Raw genomic sequence first — 19,235 nt, 5'->3', positions numbered from 1 at the left:
GTTTACCTCTGTTCCTTTCAACTGAGAGTCCAGTATATCTAGTGGTTGCAGAAGATCCATATTCTCTTTACAGCTTACTCTTGAGCCAGCCAGACAACAGCTTCAAAATCTCATAAATGTCTTGAGTGAAGAACCAACTATATGTTACAGGTCCCTCAAGTCCCCAACTCTTTCACTTTAATCCCAGCAAAGTCTTCTGCCAAATGTAGCACAGAGCCTCAGGCTAGAAGCAAGGATAGAGCCTCAGGGTCAACTCACTCCTCCCCCTAGAGGTCTCATCTCAGGATATCTTGTTTCCAGGCCTGACTACTATATATCCTTGTTTCCTAAAGACCCTGAGACTACAGAAGTCCTAATATGTTTCTCAGAAGTTTTGGCATAGCTTTTTCACTTTCCATGCAAAATTCAGCTAATGTCTTCTGAGGAAAGCCAGAATGTGCTTAAAACCCTTAAAGACTCCCATTGTATGACTGTGTAACCACCAAGAGCTTTGCCACTTTCTCTTTTTCCCAGAGGTTGTCCTTGACCTTGGCCAAGTCCAGTTTCTCAGCCAATGCCCAGAACTAGCAAATACCCCTTAAGGGTAGGGAAACTTTCAGCTTGCCTGGAATTGTCATCCCTTCTTGACAATTGTACTTCACCTGGTTCTCATGCTTTCTATAGCCCTCCAATGTAATTAAAAATACAATCTTTGTAATTCTTTCCTTTCTAGGTATTGTTAGCAAGACTGATGGTGCATTTTGGTATATATTGGAATCCTAGAATGTTCTCATGTTATTCCTTGAGGTTTCACTTTAAAGACAAAACATTGACCCTTGTTTCCTAATTAAAATAATATCCAAAACCTACAAAGAACTCATAAAATTGAACATTAAAAAACTGAAAAACCCAATTTAAAAAATTGGGCAGAGTATCTGAATGCACATTTTTCCAAAGAAGATATACATATGGCCAATAGGTACATTAAAAAGATGTTCAACACCACCAGCCATCAGGGAAATGCAAATCAAAACCACAATGGGATATTACCTCACACCTGTCAGAATGGCTGTTATGATAACAATAAATAACAAATGTTAGCCAAGATGTAGGAGAAAGGGAACACTCATGCACTATTGGTAAGAATGTCAATTAGTGCGGCCACAATGGAGAACAGTATGGTGATACCTTAAAAAAATAAAAATAGAACTACCATAAAATCCAGCAATTCCTCTCCTCGGTATTTGTCTGTGTGTGCTAAGTCACTTCAGTCATGTCTAACTCTTTGCGACCACATGGACTGTTGCCCGCCAGGCTCTCCTCCAGGCAAAAATATTGGAGTGGGTTGCCATCCTCTTCTCCAGGTGATCTTCCTGATGCAGGGATTGAACCTGTATCTCCTGTGCTCCTGCGTTGCAGGTGGATTCTTTACTGCTGAGCCACTGGGGAAGCCCACTGGGTATTTGTTTCAATAAAACAAAAACACAGATTGGAAAAAATATGTGCACCATTATGTTCATTACAGCATTATTTACAATAGCCAAGATATGGGAGCTACCTAAGTACCCATCAGGAAATGAGCAGATAAAGAATATGTGGTGTACATACACACAATGGAATATTACTCATCCATAAAAAGAATGAAATCTTGCCATGTGTGACAACGTGGATGGACCCAGAAGGTATTATGCTAAGTGAAATAAGTCAGACAAAGAAAAACAAATAAGGTATGGTTTCAATTATGTATGGAACCAACAAAAAAAAAGAACAAAAAAGTAATAAAATCAAGAGTTTAAATACAGAGAACAAAGAAGAGATTGCAGACCAGAGAGGGATGAGAGAGGAGAGAAATAGATAAGAGAGATTATGAGGTATAAAATTCCAGATGCAAAGTAAATGATTCACAAATATGAAATGCATGTATGGAAGTATAGTCAATAAAGTCAATAAAACTATGTAATATCTTTTTAGTGTGACATATTGTAGCTAGACTTATTGAAATGTATATAGGAATATTGAATAACTATGTTGTATAACAGGAACTAACGTAGTGCCATAGGTCAATTATACTTCAAACAAATAAACAAACACACCAACTCATAAGAAAAGAGATCAGATTTATGATTACCAGAGTTGGTGGGGGAGAAGGATTGAATCTGGTGTTCAAAAAGTACAAACTAACAATTATAAGATATTTAAATACTAGGGACATTATATACAACTTGATAGATATAATTGAGACTGCTATATGTTATACATAAAAGTTGTTAAGAGAGTAAATCTGAAGAATTTCCAGCACAAGAAAAATTTTTCTACTTCTTTACTTTTTATCTATATGAAATAATGGATGTTCACTAAATTCAGTGTGATAGTCACTTCATGATGTATGTAAATGAAATCTACATGCTATACACCTTAAGTTATACAGTGTTCTATGTTAATTTTATCTCAATAAAAATGGAAAATATTTAAATAATAATAATATCATCTACATTTTCCCAATAATTTTTAACTATTAATTCTCCCAAAGCACAAGTTAAACAAATATCATCTGATTTTTCTCAAATGCCTCTGTCCCTGTAATGAGTCACTTCCTGTTTTGTTTCTTTTTCTTGACATCTCACATTTTTCTTAAATTGTGGTACTTCCACCCTAGGCACAGACATATCATTGCAAAAGTCCCTCTACACCATCTTTCTCTCATCTTTGTAATCTGACATCTAACTGGTTTAAAAATGAATTATTAATTTGTTTCTATGAGCTATAAACAAAGCAGGATTGCTTTCATTTGCTTAGCAAAATAGAGGGATGTTTTAATGTGAATAATAACTCATTAATTGGCTTGTTATGTTTGCATAGCTATTTTAGAGTGGAGTGCAAGTTCAGTACATTATATATAATGGCTTAGAAAATTTAATAGTTAAATTATATGCACAGCTTCCCTGGTGGCTCAGATGGTAAAGAATCTGACTGCAATGCAGGAGATCCAGGTTTGATCCCCAGGTCAGGAAGATCCCTGGAGAAGGGAATGGTTACCCACTCCAGTATTCTTGTGTAGAGAATTCCATGGAGAGAGGAGCCTGAAGGGCTACAGTTCATGGGGCTGCAAAGAGTCAGACATGACTGAAGCAACTTAGCATCCGTGCATGCATGCACAGATTAAATGAAGAGTACAATGCAAGAAATATTCACCCTGAAGAATAAAGAAAATAATATGTCCTTGATGTGTCAGAGGTCACTTTAGAGAAAAGTAGCACTCTGAGTTATTAATTGACTTATTCATTGATACAACAAATATTGATCAAGTCCTTTATTAAAAGCTTCAGTGACCACTGACTGGTGGCTATTTAGAATTCTAGTTGGTAGAGAAAGTGATTAATCATTTGTAAACAGATTTGGAAGATGACAGACATTGATTAAAGTGCTGGAAAATTAGATATCAAAGGGGATATTAACAGAGTACCCAAAGAGGATATGAACAGCAAAATATGAGATGTCCAAAATTCCAAGTATTTTTACTAAAGTGCTAACAAAAAATTGATATGGGCCAAAAATAGTTTATCTCCTTCATGTATCATAGACATTGATTAGGAAAAGACTGTTCAGTTAAAAGCAAATAGCATAAATAACATAAATTTTGGTCAATAATGCCAAGCTCTTGCTGTATACTCCATAGTGATGCATTTTTATGCTATAAAGTATGAAAAAATTAGAAGTCTTTATACTTACCATGGGAAAGACTCTAAAATCTTTAGCAAATGGGAAGATAAAACCATTTGTGTGTTCATTATTTAAAACTGCAGCAGCGGGGAGTCCTGCCAGTGAGATGCTTGAATAGTCCTTGGTTAGAAGAAATCTAGCAAGCAGTAGGACACTAATGAACAGGAGTCTTGTTTCAGCAACAGTAAATGTGAATGAGATTTGAAGTAGTGAAGCAGGTTGTGTCTCCCCAACGTGCAACCAATACAGAGTAATTTCCTTACATCCTTATATTCTTCATATAATACCAGCATCACCTGACTTTCAGTTATTCCTGACTCGATAATGCATGTGGTCACAGATACTTGTGTGTTGCTAGGTGATAACAAAGTCCCATCAATAGCAGCAGTCTTATTCAGCCTATTCCTGCAGATGAGTGATAGATATTTGGGTCATGATTCAAACATTAACTCAAGAAAGGCTTTTAAAACCATGTCCACTAAATAGGATTAAGGAGTCAGAAGATCTGGGGTCCCTCTACCAAATTCAACTCCCATCTCTAGATGCTGAACAGCATTCACTTGGGGAACTATTGATAGCAAAATACTGCAAACATCAAAACACACCTCCAGTTCAATCCTGGGAGCTTGGTCATGTGGGCCTAATCTGGCCATCTCTTTGTGCTAGAAGTTCCACCACTGAACTATGGACTCAGGAGAGGGTGAGGGAGTGAAAGAAAACACTGAATGTTTGGCTACCAATGATTCTGCTGCTGGGCTACGATCACCGATAGGTATTTTGAAACTTTATTGAGTAAAACAGAGTTTATTTATTTTCAACTTTTTATTAAACTTTTTTTTTATTAGAGTATGGCTGATTAACAATGTTGTGATCATTTCAGGTGAATAGCGAAGGGACCTAGCCACACCAATACAAGTATCCATTCACCTACAAATTCCCTTCCCATCCGAGCTGCCACATAACATTGAGCAGAGTGCCTTATGCTATACAGTAGGTCCCTCTTGGTTCTCTATCTTAAATATAGGGGTAAAATGGAGTGTTAGATGTAAATAAGATAAAGTTCTCTTCTTGTTGTTGTTCAGTCACTAAGTCATGTCTGACTCTTTGTGACCCCATGGACTGTAGCACACCAGGCTCCTCTATCCTCCTCTATCTCCTGGAGTTTGCTGAAATTCATGTTCGTTGAGTCGGTGATGCTATCTAATCATCTCCATCCTCTACCGCCCCTTTATCCTTTTGCCTTCAATCTTTCCCAGCTTCAGCATCTTTTCCAATGAGTCAGCTCTTCACATCAGGTGACTAACGTTAAAGACTAAACTTTGAGGATCCACAGAAAGAGAGACAAAGCCATCTCTGAAATGGGTGTGAAAGTCTCAAATACATAGGGCAGCCACAGTAACCAGACCTGCGTGGGACCAGAGAGGCCTATGTTCTCCCAAGCAGCGCGAGATCAGCGTATGAGGGGCATGGAATATTAAGGAGATAGTTCCAAAGAAGCATGAGAAGGGGACGTAACAAAGTGAGAGGGAAGAAAGGAAGGTGACTCAAGATGCACAGATGAGCAAGTGGCTACTATGAGAAATGGCTCAGGCACACAGGGGACCCTGAGGGACAACACACCTCAGAGTTGTCCCAGCTGAAGGATGAAGTAGCTATTGCACCACCAGTTGTATCATTGACTGAGAAATGAGACAGCCACCCAGGGACATTAATTTCCTGGCACTTCTGATCTTCCATATATATATATGGAAGCTTATATACATATAAGCTAGACATGCTCTTTCATAGGCAGAGAAAGTTTCAGACAGAGCCCTGGGAGTTGTAGCAATAAACCCTTGGCATCATGAAAATGTAGGGGCCAACAACACCTTCTGCACACAAGGGTGAGAGGCACAGCAGAGTGAGTGTGAACTCCAGAACAAAGATGAACTTAAAACCACTGTGAGGAAGGTCTTTTCTTATTTCTCAGTAGAGAAAAACTAACAGTGATACCACAAATTAGGAGTCATTAACTACTGCAGATGCAGAGTATTTTTTTTTTTGGTATGCAGCATAAATATAACAAATATGTATCCATATTTATATTTATGCTTACTCTAATGGAATATGTTTCTCATTCCTTGCCCTGAGCCAAGAAACTGGTTTTATCTTTTCCTATTTATTTATTGCCTAAATTAGATAACCACTGATGTTGAATGAATTAATAATATGAATGTGCTTGCCAGCTGGACAGCCCTTTGTAGAATGAGTGCAGAACCAAGTTTGGGCATGAGTGAGTCACAGAAAAGTGCTGTCAAGATCTGTGCAACACTGCACAAATGTTAGTTAATAAGAGAGTGATGACCTGGGTGTGACACTGCATGGCAGAGGCTCCAAAAGAAAAGGGACATTCCCAGGATTCTTGACTGCCCACAGATGGAATTTCTATTTTCTCTTTGACCCAATAGGGTAAATCAAAGCTTGTAATAGAGCATGGGCCACAACCTAAATGAAAATGACAATTACATATTAAAACAAAAAGTACGTTGAACACTCGAAGTCTGATATTGTATAGGAATCCACTATTAATTTTTTTAAATTCCATAATACATAAATTTTACTGAAGTATAGTTGACTTACAATGTTTCAGATGTGCAGCAAGGTGATTCAGTTATACATCAACCACATATATTATTTTTATTAACTTTTTTATTTTCAAAATCAGTGTATGTTATAAAAATTCTGAAATTTTAAAAATGTGTGTAGGAGAAAATATAAGTCCTTTGACATTCTAACCCTCTTAAAGTAGATGAGTTATTTTGGTATGCTTAGTTCCAAAATGCTTCCAGTTCATTTCTTTACCATTTTAGCACAGCTTTCTACATTTGGCATATTCATACTCAACAATGCCAATGTCTGAATATGACAGCATTTGGAAAGTGGGAATTGGTGATTTAACTTTTTGTAGATGGGTCTCTGTGTTCACTGAAGAAACTAAGGGGGCTCAGGAGACCATCCATCCCAGTCTTGCCTAACCTGAGCATCTGGGTCAAAGACACACTCTTGGAGCACAGAGATTATGCCCATGTACTGAGAATACAGAGAGCAATGAAAGATGTGTGTTTCTTACAAGCTTCTCACTCTATGGTATTTCACTATAGCAGCCTAAATTGTCTAAGACGGAAATTGTTTACCAAGAGGTAAGGGTCTTGCTGTAACAAAATACCATTAAAAAATGTAGAAATGTCTTTGGAACTGGAGAATGAGTAGAGACTGGAAGACTTTTGAAGTGCATGCTAGCAAAGTCTAGATTGCTGGGAACAGACTTCCAAAGATGATTCTAGTAAAAGCTCAGAAAGAAAAGAGAGCTGTAGAGAAAGTTTTCATCTTCTTCAGTTCAGTCACTCAGTCATGTCCGACTCTCTGTGACCCTATGAACTGCAGCATTCCAGGCTTCCCTGTCCATCACCAACTCCTGGAGTTCACCCAAATTCATGACCATTGAGTCAGTGATGTCATCCAATGCCTAAATTACTGTGAACAGAACATTGATAGAAACACGGACAGTAAAGGCCAGTCTGATGAAGTCTCAGATGGACATGATGAACATGTTATTGGACAATGATTACAACTTTTATCCTTGTGTAAAATGGCAAATAAATTGGTTGAACTGTGTTTGTGCTCTGGTATTTTGTAGAACGTAGAACTTTCAAGCAATGAACTTGGATGTTTAGCTGAAGAGATTTTTAAGCAAAGTATTGAATGAGTCATTTGGGTCTTCCTGGCTGCTTATAGTAAAATGGAGAGGAGAAAAATAAATTGCAGATGGAACTGTTAAGCAAAAAGGAAGCAGAAATTATCCGTCTGCTCATATTACAAGAATTTGTGTTTGGGAAGGGACACTAACAATGTGGCAAATCAACTTTTTGATAATGAGAATAGAGTGGGTGAGAACCAAGGACTTAGTCATCTTAGCAAAAACAGGAGCAGATATGGAATTGTGCCAATGGAAGTACTGCAAGGTGGGAAAATAAGACAAAATGAAGGAAAACTGCCAGGCTTCTTAAACTCTACATGGTCGACCATATTCAGCTATGAATATGCATTACTCTTTAAGACAAGAGAGGAAGGACTCTGAAGATGCTTTAGAGATCATCAGGGCTGCCACACCCACCCAAGGACCAGAGAGCAGGGATGGGGTCGGGGAACAGGTCCACTCGACTTCAGTTTCAAAGTGAAGTGCAGTCGCTCAGTCGTGTCCGACTCTTTGCGACCTCATGGACTGTAGCCTATCAGGCTCCTCCATCCATGGGATTTTCCAGGCAAGAGTTCTGGAGTGGATTGCCATTTCCTTCTCCAGTTTCAAAAGGTGGCCAGAACCCAGGGCAGCTATGAGGGCATAGCTGCCTGGCATAGCCATAGACAATTCATAATAAATGAGTGTGATTGATTGTGTTCAAATAAAAGTTTATGATCACTGAAATATGAATATCAAATAATTTAACATATAAAATATACTTTTTTGGATTTTTTATTAACATTGTAAAATATAAAATCTATTCTTCATTTATGCGCCATATACGAACAGGTTGCAGGCCCAATTTGACTCAAGAGCTGTAGTGTGGTGACCCCTGCTTTAAATTTTCACATGGATTTTAGAATCAACTTGTCTTATCTATAAAAATTTATGTCACTATTTTACATGGGATTGCATTAAATCTATTGATGAATTTGAGAATAAATGACATCTTAACTGTGTTGAATATTTCAACACATGAACATAGTGTGTCTCTATTTATAGACCTTCTTTGATTGCTTTCATCTCTGTTTACAGTTTTTAGCATATAGATCCTATGCATATTTCATTAGGTTTTTAACATAGTTAGTCAGTCCCAACACAACTGACATTTTGGGATGGATAATTCTATGTTATGAGTTGTTACCCTGTAGCATTACAGAATGCTTCATGTCATCCTTGGCGTTACCTATTAGATGTCAGTAGTATGCATACCCCCATTGTGACAACCAAAAATGCCTTCAGACATTATGAACCCCTGGTTAAGAATTATATTTATATTTATATAAATACTTTAAATTATTATATTAAATTATACATATAATTTAGTATTATATTATATTAAAGTATTATATATATAAGTGGAAAATTCTGAAAGAGATGGGAATACCAGACCACCTGACCTGCCTCTTGAGAAACTTAGGTTAGGAAGCAATGGTTAGAACTGGACATGGAACAACAGACTGGTTCCAAATACGAACAGGAGTATGTCAAGGCTGTATATTGTCATCCTGCTTATTTAACTTATATGCAGAGTACATCAGGAGAAACGCTGGGCAGGAAGAAGCACAGGCTGGAATCAAGATTGCTGGGAGAAATATCAATAACCTCAGATATGCAGATGATACCACCCTTATGGCAGAAAGTGAAGAGGAACTAAAACGCCTCTTGATGAAAGTGAAAGAGGAGAGTGAAAAAGTTGGCTTAAAGCTCAACATTCAGAAAACGAAGATCATGGCATCTGGTCCCATCATTTCAAGGCAAGTAGATGGGGAAACAGTGTCAGACTTTATTTTTCTGGGCTCCAAAATCACTGCAGATGGTGATTGCAGCCATGAAATTAAAAGACACTTACTCCTTGGAAGAAAAGTTATGACCAACCTAGATAGCATATTCAAAAGCAGAGACATTACTTTGCCAACAAACGTCCATCTAGTCAAGGCTATGGTTTTTCCAGTAGTCATGTATGGATGTGAGAGTTGGACTGTGAAGAAAGCTGAGTGCCAAAGAATTGATGCTTTTGAACTGTGGTGTTGGAGAAGACTCTTGAAAATCCCATGGACTGCAAGGAGATCCAACCAGTCCATTCCAAAGGAGATCAGTCCTGGGTGTCTTTGGAAGAAATGATGCTAAAGCTGAAACTCAGTACTTTGGCCACCTCATGCGAAGAGTTGACTCATTGGAAAAGACTCTGATGCTGGGAGGAACTGGGGGCAGGAGGAAAAGGGGACAACAGAGGATGAGATGGCTGGATGGCATCACTGACTCGATGGATGTGAGTTCGCGTGAATTCCAGGAGTTGGTGATGAACAGGGAGGCCTGGTGTGCTGCAGTTCATGGGGTCGCAAAGAGTTGGACACAGCTGAGTGACTGAACTGAACTGAACTGAATACTTTAAATAATACTCTTTCAAATATAGAAGTATAGTTTATTTCTTCAAGTTGACTTTTAACTTGCAATATTGCTCACTCATTTTTGCATTCTAGGGACTTTTTTGTAGAGTCCTAGAACTTTCTGGGTTCCCTGGTGGCTCAGTGGTGAGGAATTCACCACCAATGCAGGAGATGTGGGTTCAATCCTAAGGTTGGGAAGATCCCTTGGAGAAGAAAACGGCAACCCACTCCAGTTTCCTGCCTGGAAAATCTCATTAACAGAGGATTCTTGTGGTCTACAGCCCATGGGGTCACAAAAGAATCAGACATGACTCAGCAACTAAACAATAATAATGTTCTACATAGACAATCATGTTGTCTACAAACAGAATATTTTATTTCCTCCTTTCTCAAAAATTTTTTCCTTGACTTATTGAAATTGGTAAACTTCCAGTACAATATGGAATAAGAATCAGGAGGGCAGATATCCTTGCCTGTTTCCTTACCTTTCAGTCTTTTATTATTAAGTAGAGTTTAAGCTGCAGGGCTTTCTTGTTACCTTTAACAGCTCTTTCATATTCCTAGTTTGATATGAAATGTATTTGCTGTTGTTCAGTAGCCAAGTCATGTCCAACTTTTTGTGACACCATGGACTGCAGCCTGCCAGGCTTCCCTGTCCTTCACCATCTCCTGGAGTTTACTCAAACTCATGTCCATTGAGTCAGTGATGCCATCCAACCATCTCACCCTGTGTTGCTCCCTTCTCTTCTCACCCTCAATCTTTCCCAGCATCAGGATCTTTTCCAACGAGTCAGATCTTCTCATCAGGTTGCCAAAGTATTGGAGCTTCAATACAAAGTAAATAAGCCAGCTTAACGTGTTCCCTTTATACTCAGTCCCCAAAGTTTTGATGTGAACACCTGTGCCATCAATCAAATCCTCTTATTTTTAACCCAGTGCCTCCCAAACACCGACAGAGCCTGCACAGGGCTGGATTTGGGGTTCTTAGGATCGCTTAAGAAAGACATTTTAAAAGACACAGATGTGCACGATTTGAATCTGGAGGTGGGGTTCACAAGGTGATACATGTATAAGAACTACTGCTTTAGCTCATATCATAAAGTTTTATTTCCTACAGTCCATAGCAATAGCCTTTATGGCAAACTGAATTTTGAAATATATAGAGGATTTGAATATGTACAGGTAGGAAAGAGCCATTCTAAGCAGACATTATAACCAGTCATAGAAACAGTGGCAGAGAAGAGTGCTTCCTGCAGTGACTTTTGATGACTGCTGGTCCAGTTCGATGACTGATTTGCTTGGAGTGTGGGGTACAATGTGCATTTAGGAAATATCTGGGATTGGACTGTAGAGGGCCATGCATGCCAAGTACATCCAGGTTCATTGCCCAGGTAAAAGGGAGTCAGTGGAGGTTTTCAAAATTAATAAAGACATGATAGAAATACAGGCCAAGAACCATACGTCCAACTGCTAACTGTAATAATAACTGATGTGTTGTGAATGAATGTGAGAGACAGAAGGCAAGGTCAACATATGAGAGAAAACAAAGATCAGAGGTGGCACTGGGGAGTATATCCTGGACACTAGAATGTGAGGAGGAGGAGGAGACTTGGAGACAATTTCATTTGAGTCACAGATCTCAACTTTTAAGGCCAACTATCCAGTTTAAGTGGGAATCAGTGTTTTAATTTATAAAATCAAAAATCCACCCTTAAGATTTATTCAGTGAAGAATATCCTGCGGATATATATTAGATAAATGTGCTAACATTTCAAATGTAAATTTAATTTGCAGTATCTCATTTCTCTATAACTTTTTGAAGAGTTCTCAGTCCTTTATTAAATTGCATCAGAATAAATGAATTAAGAACTTGGATTACTTTCTAGTTCGAGCCCTATATGTAATTACCCTCTGTTGTCTTAAATTATTGCTTTTTTACCTATGTTATTTCTTAACTTTAACGTATTTCTCATTACCCTGTATCCACACTTAAGGAAATACAACCAGAACTAACTTCTGGGACAGTTTGTGAGAATTTGAGGACTTGAGGGACATTTTTAATGAGAATTTTTCCAAAGGATAGAAATACAGCAAAGTATGACCGAGGCATTCCTCTAATATACCTCAGTCAATAACTCTCGGAGAAGGCAATGGCACCCCACTCCAGCACTCTTGCCTGGAAAATCCATGGATGGAGGAGCCTGGAAGGCTGCAGTCCATGGGGTCACTGAGGGTCAGATACAACTCAGCGACTTCACTTTTCACTTTCATGCATTGGAGAAGAAAATGGCAACCCACTCCAGTGTTCTTGCCTGGAGAATCCCACGGACGGGGGAGCCTGGTGGGCTGCCGTCTATGGGGTCACACAAAGTCAGACACGACTGAAGCAGCTTAGGAGCAGCAATAAACTCTAAGTCTTAATTCACAATATGTCTCTATTTTCTGACTGATTTTTTCTCACTTTATGAAGGAGAATTCAACCTTCACATTTTACCATAGCTTTGATTATATGAGCAGTAATGATTTTGATGCTATCCCCTAAGGTTTTTTGTTTTTGTTGTTGTTCCAGGCCCATTTGCTTTTCTTCTTGGGGGCAAGGAAGCAGGTAGGGTAAAATCATATTTCTCTTTATCTTTCTTCCTTCAGATACAACTCGTGGCCAGGAGGGCAGTAGGGAAGGTGAATGTGTAGGGATAACCAACCTTCATTGGTTCCATTTTGTGAATGAATAAAAGTTACCAGTTCAAAAGTTTATAAAACTAGCTTCTTTCACAATCACTCAAAAGTGGAAACAATCCAGAAGTACTTTAACAGGTGAGTGGATTAACAAAGTATGGTACCTCCAAACAGTGGAATACTATTCTTTAACAAAAGGAACAAACCATTGATTCATGTGACAACATAGATATAAAATAAATGGATAAAGTTTAATGCATTTTAATACTAAGATTGCTGGGAGGTGATGGAATTCCAGTTGAACTATTTCAAATCCTGAAAGATTTATGCAGTTAAAGTGTTGCACTCAATTTGTCAGCAATTTGGAAAACTCAGTAGTGGCCACAGGACTAGATAAGGTCAGTTTTCATTCTAATCCTAAAGAAGGGCAATGTCAAAGAATGTTCCAATTACCAATTGCACTCATTTCATGTGCTTGTAAGGTTATGCTCAAAATCCTTCAAGATAGGCATTAGCAGTATATGAACTGAGAACTTCCAAAAATACAAGGTGAGTTTAGAAAAGGCAGAGGAACCAGGGGCAAATTGCCAACATTCATTGGATCATAGAGAAAGCAAGGTAATTCCAGAAAAACACCTACTTCTGCTTCATTGATTATGTTTAAGTTTTTGACTGTGTGGATCACAATTGTGGAAAATTCTTAAAGAGATGGCACTACCAGACCACCTTACCTGTCTCCTCAGAAACCTATATGTGGGCCAAGAAGCAACAGTTAGAACCAGACTTGGAACAACAGACTGGTTCCAAATTGGGAAAGGAATACTTCAAGGTTGTATATTTTCACCTTGTTTATTTAACTTATATGCAGAGAATATCATGCAAAATGTCAGACTGGATGAATCACAAGCTGCTAGAATCAAGAGAGCTTGGAGAAATATCAGCAATCTCAGATTTACAGATGATACCACTCTAATGGCAGAAAGTGAAGAGGAACTAAAGAACCTCTTGATGAAGGTGAAAGAGAAGAATGAAAAAGCTGGCCTAAAACTGACATTCAAAAAACTAAGATCATAGCATCCAGTCCCCTTACTTCATGGCAAACAGACAGTAAAAAAATGGAAACAGTGACAGAATTTTTTTTTTTTTTGGGGCTCCAAAATCACTGTGGATGGTGACTCCAGTCATAAAATCAAAAGATGCTAGCTCCTTGGAAAAATCTATGACAAACATAGATGACGTATCAAAAAGCAGAGACATCACTTTACTTATAAAGGTCCATCTAGTCAAAGCTATGGTTTTCCCCTGTAGTCATGTATGGATGTGAGAGTTGGGCCTTGAAGAAGGTTGAAGAATTGATGTTTTTAAACTGTGGTGCTGGAGAAGACTCTTGAGAGTCCCTTGGACAGCAAGGAGATCATACCAGTCAATCCCTAAAGGAAATCAACCCTGAATATTCGTTGAAAGGACTGATGCTGAAGCTGAAGCTCCAGTATTTTGGCCACCTGATGTGAAGAGCTGACCCTTTGGAAAAGACTCTGATGCTGGGAAAGACTGAGGGCAAGAGAAGAAGGGGTAACAGTATGAGACGGTTGGATGGCATCACTGACACAATGGACATGAGTTTGAGCAAACTTTGGGGGATAGTGAAGGGCAGGGAAGCCTGTGCTTCAGTCCATGTGGTTGCAAATAGTCAGACATGACTTAGTGACTGAACAACAAATACAGTTTGGTAATTATGCCTCCTCACTACGTACTGTGAATCCTGCAGGTAACCATGGAAACCAGGCTGAGAAACAATGGACATAATGTTGAAAAATACTATAGACAATGGACAGCAAGGCTGGACGTCTAGACCAAGACTTTTAGAAGGGTGCTTGTAGGTAATAGAGAGTGTTGCACGATTTGACCAGAAAAATGTGCCTGTCAAGCCATAGCTTATACAAAAAAATTTTTCAGCTATTCCTAGGATAAACTAAAGAAGCTAAAAGTAGTATGATGAATTAATAAATTATTATAAGTGTTTGAATTAAAGAATATGAGCAGACAGTAGGAGGGCAAGAGAAGAAATTGATTTTTATAAGAAGGATTTATAAGGAAATAGATTAACATGGGAGTACTCAAAGTCTGCAATAACTGAAAGGCATCTGAAGAATGATCCTATATTTTAGAGACTGAGAAAAGAGGAAAAAGAAATTACTTTCAGAAATGACAATGATTTTTACTCCAAAAACATTTGCAGTGTTTACTGCCAACAGAAAGAGAGAACCCAATAGGAGCTAGACAGAAAGTGCATACCTGGGGCACACAATCTTTGGTGTGGTGGAGGTGGCACACGTTCCATTTTCCTCCTCTTTCTCTGAGGGATAAGGTTCATCTGGTCTTTCCCTCTGGAAAGTCACAAAAACGTTTGTGACAAGATTGGGAGGGATGGGTAAGACCTGGACACAGTGGCGGAGAGCAGCTCTTCCTCCCTGCTTACTCCTCTGACTTCATCAGAGCAGCACCTGCCTAGTCTTCCCACCCCTCTCAGAGAATTACAAGGTCTTTAGAACCAGGTGAGCTGCAACACTTTTTCCTCAAGTGGTTTTCTCTGCTGAGTACCCCAGCTGCCAGAAAGGGAAACAGGCAACACCACAGATGCAGGAATCAGTAACACTCAAAATTCTGAAAACTAATGTGTCACTTTGCTGTCTATCCAGTCTTTATGACCATTGTCTTAGAATCAAGGATTCAAGACAAGATGTGGACAATGACTAGAGTCACTCTGACTCGCACCCCCAGCACTCAGGGACAGCACAAAGCTGTGAGATATGTTCACAACAACTTTGAAATGAAGTTGTTTCAAGTTCATTGAAAGAACCTTTCTACCTGTGGGAGTGCCCAGGATCCCAAGTGTCCAGGATACTATGAACCCAAGATCCTTTCCTATGCATGGTATTGTACAATCTCCTGTTTGCTTTTTTTAAACTATTGGTTTTAAGTAAAGTATGTCTTTTTGCCCTATTGTTTTTACTGAAAGGCAATTTTTAAGTCAAGTTTGTCAGTCTCCAAAACGCACATCATATTGCTATGAAAAATTCCCTGAGATTGTTTATACTACTTGCAAGGTGTTAAGCTTCACAAAAAAATTTTTTTAATTGGAAATACATTTTTTAAATTTTACTTTACAATACTGTATTGGTTTTGCCATACATTGACATGAATCTGCCATGAGTGTACATGAGTTCCCAATCCTGAACCCCCTTCCCACCTCCCTCCCCATATCATCGCTCTGGGTCATCCCAGTGCACCAGCCCCAAGCATCCTGTATCCTGTATCAAACCTAGACTGGCGGTTCATTTCTTACATGATAGTATACATGTTTCAATGCCATTCTCCCAAATCATCCCACCCTCTCCCTCTCCCACAGAGTCCAAAAGTCTGTTCTATACATCTGTGTCTCTTTTGCTGTCTCGCATACAGGGTTATCATTATCATCTTTCTAAATTCCATATATATGTGTTAATATACTGTATTGGTGTTTTTCTTTCTGGCTTACTTCACTCTGTATAATTGGCTCCAGTTTCATCCACCTCATTAGAACTGATTCAAATGTATTCTTTTTAATGGCTGAGTAATACTCCATTGTGTATAAGTACCACAGCTTTCTTATCCATTCATCTGGAAATACATTTCTATTTAGACAAATTTCACTTAGATTTGCAGAAGAGTTTCCAGGAGTACAAAGAGTTTCCTTATATCTATCCTTCAGTCAGATTCCCCCAGTGTTACCTTACATAACCATTGCACATTTATCAATACTAAGAAATTAACATTGATACATTACTATCAACTAAATTTTATTTCAGTGTAACCCATTTTTCCACTGATTTCTCAAAACCACATACTGCATTTAGTCATCACATTTCTAAATATTTTTTAATCAGACAGTTTATCAATCTGTCTTATTTCTCTTGATGCTTTTGAAGAATACTGGTCAAGTATCTGGTAAAATGTCCTTCAGTTTGGGTTTGTCTATTGTTGTCCCTTGATTAGATGGAGTTTGGAAAAATTGGAGGGAGAATTTATTTTTATAAAAATACAGTTAGGGTGATTTGCCTGTCTCATCACATTTTATCAGAAGATGTATGATGTCAAAATGATTTGTTACTGGCAACCTTAATTTGGTCACTAGGTTAATTGGTGTCTGCCCATATTTTCTGCTCTGAAGTTATTATTTTTTCCTTTCTGTTCTCTATTTATTAGAAGACAGTCACGGTCCAGCCCACACTTAACAGAGGGGAATTTACCTTCACCTCCTGGAGAGAGAAATAACAAAGAACTTGCAGACATATGTCACAATCACCATAGTAATTAATAAATATTTGGCATTCATCCATGGATATTGCCTGCAACAATGTAACTGTGATGTTCTAGTGGTAATTTCCGGTTTTCCTCATTCTGCCCACATTTATTAATTGGAATTCTTCTGTAAGGAAGCTTTTTCCCTTTCCCTCTCTTTATTTACCTAGTTATTGGAGACAGAATTGAACTCTAAATAGATTAAAGAGCAAAAGTAAGAAGAAAAAAAAAAAAAAGCTAACCTAAGGATAGGGAAAACCATATAAATACACCAAAAACATTAAAGACAATCAACATTTTCAATCAACAGTTGATACCCATAGAGTGTTTTAAAACACTTTAACAGACAGGGAACAACATATATGAAGCATACTGTAAGTTTTTGAGACATATGTAAAAGACAACAAATCAAAGTCTAAAATAGGCAGGAGAAGAAGGGGACAACCGAGGATGAGATGGCTGGATGTCATCACTGACTCAATGGATGTAAGTCTGAGTGAACTCTGGGAGATGGTGATGGACAGGGAGGCCTGGCGTGCTGCGATTCATGGGGTCACAAAGAGTCGGACACGACTGAGCAGCTGAACTGAACTGAACTGAAAATACCCAAAAATTCTTACAAATGAACTACCAAGATGATGACAACAACAAGATGACAACAAATAACAACACAAAAGCAACAAAGTTAAGGAGTTCCTATTTTAAAAAATCAACAAAGGATATGAATGGGCAATAACAAGAAAACTACTTTAAAATTCCATTTGATAAACTAAGATATGTAAATTAAAGCAATGAGATACAAGGATTCTTGTCAGTCAACCTTGAGGACGTGAGTTACAATATGCATGTGGATCCTCTGTTCTAGCTCAGCTTGAAGAAGACTGTTGACACACAAGTTGGAATGACTCTGATACCCAGCCTTGAAAAACGCTTCAGAATGACAGAATTTCCTTTGTAGGAATGACAAAGGACGTATCAGGGTTTTGCACTTAGACCAACAACTTAAGATTGTTAGCCTAGAAAATTCTGAGAAGACAACTATGGTTCTTGCTTGCGGTTTTTTAATTTCAGTCATCAACATGCACCTCAGGTTGTTTGAACTGGTCAAGAACTACATGAACACAATAGGAAAATATACAGTTAGACAAGGCACAATTTATCCTGTCAGCAAGGTATATAAGAAGCATCAAACTCTTCTTTGCCCATTGCCGAGTTATCATTGCATATCTTGCCACCAAGAATTCAAAGTAGGTGGAAGTGGGTGCATGGGAAAACCTTCAGAAGGAGTGGCTAGAGACTGCTAAGGTGCTCAGACACCATCGAGAGAAATTGGAGGCTAGGAGCTGTGATCACCAGAAGGACTCACCTATGCCAGAAAGATCGGAATGTAGGAGGAAGTTGGCTGAACAAAGTCAAAATTTTAGTCAAAAGAAATCCGTCGGGTCAGAAGCAAAAGGTGTGCCAAAGGTAATCTTGCTGTGTGGGGCAGATTTATTGGGGTCCTTTGGTGATCCCAACCTGTGGAAGAATGAGGATTTCACTCAAATTGTAAGAAAGTATGAGCTCATAGGTATTACTCAGGCTGGACCTGTTGTTCAGAAATTCATCTGTGAACCAGATGTTCTGTGAAAACATCAGAACAACATTCTTCTGGTGAATGAATGGATCACCAATGACATCTTATTCACAAAGACCCAGCAAGCCCTCAGAAGGAGTTAGAGCATTCACTATTTGGTACTAGATCTTGTCCAAGAGTATACTGAAAAGCATAATTTTTATGACTCCAAGAGTGAAGAGAGGCATTTTGGGATGATACTGGCTCCTTCACAGAAAAATAGTGCAGATTCTAAGTCATAAAAAATTCTACAGCATGATATTTTGGATTTCCTTTGGGGAATTTGAGACAATCAAAGTGTTAGTAACTGGGGGAAAGAATTGTGATCCTGTCACTTAAACTAAATATTAAAAGTTTGATAAAAATCAGTAGTAAATCAAAATCAGTTTTGTCTGTCTATCAGAAGTTGCTAAGGTGAATGTTTTCAATATGGTCTCTCTTTTTCAGGATGTACAAATCCTTTTATCTCTATTTTTGTCTTTCCAGCTGTGTTGGGGTATAATTGACATACAGCACTGCCTAAGCTCTGTATATTGTCACCCTGCTTACTTAACTTATATGCAGAGTACATCATGAGAAACACTGGACTGGAAGAAGCACAGGCTGGAATCAAGATTGCCGGGAGATATATCAATAACCTCAGATATGCAGATGACACCACCCTTATGGCAGAAAGTGAAGAGGAACTAAAAAGCCTCTTGAGGAAAGTGAAACAGGAGAGTGAAAAAAGTTGGCT

General features: G+C 38.4%; 1 pseudogene; it reads left to right on the top strand.

The window, feature by feature from the left end:
- The first annotated feature begins 17,334 nt into the window (after positions 1 to 17,334).
- Positions 17,335 to 18,826, top strand: LOC138080761 (nicotinamide/nicotinic acid mononucleotide adenylyltransferase 1 pseudogene; annotated as a pseudogene).
- Positions 18,827 to 19,235: the final 409 nt, after the last annotated feature.

The sequence above is a fragment of the Capricornis sumatraensis genome, chromosome 6, assembly GCF_032405125.1.
Source record: "Capricornis sumatraensis isolate serow.1 chromosome 6, serow.2, whole genome shotgun sequence".
NCBI classification, from domain to species: Eukaryota; Metazoa; Chordata; class Mammalia; order Artiodactyla; family Bovidae; genus Capricornis; species Capricornis sumatraensis.
This window is presented reverse-complemented; position numbering and strand designations above follow the sequence as displayed.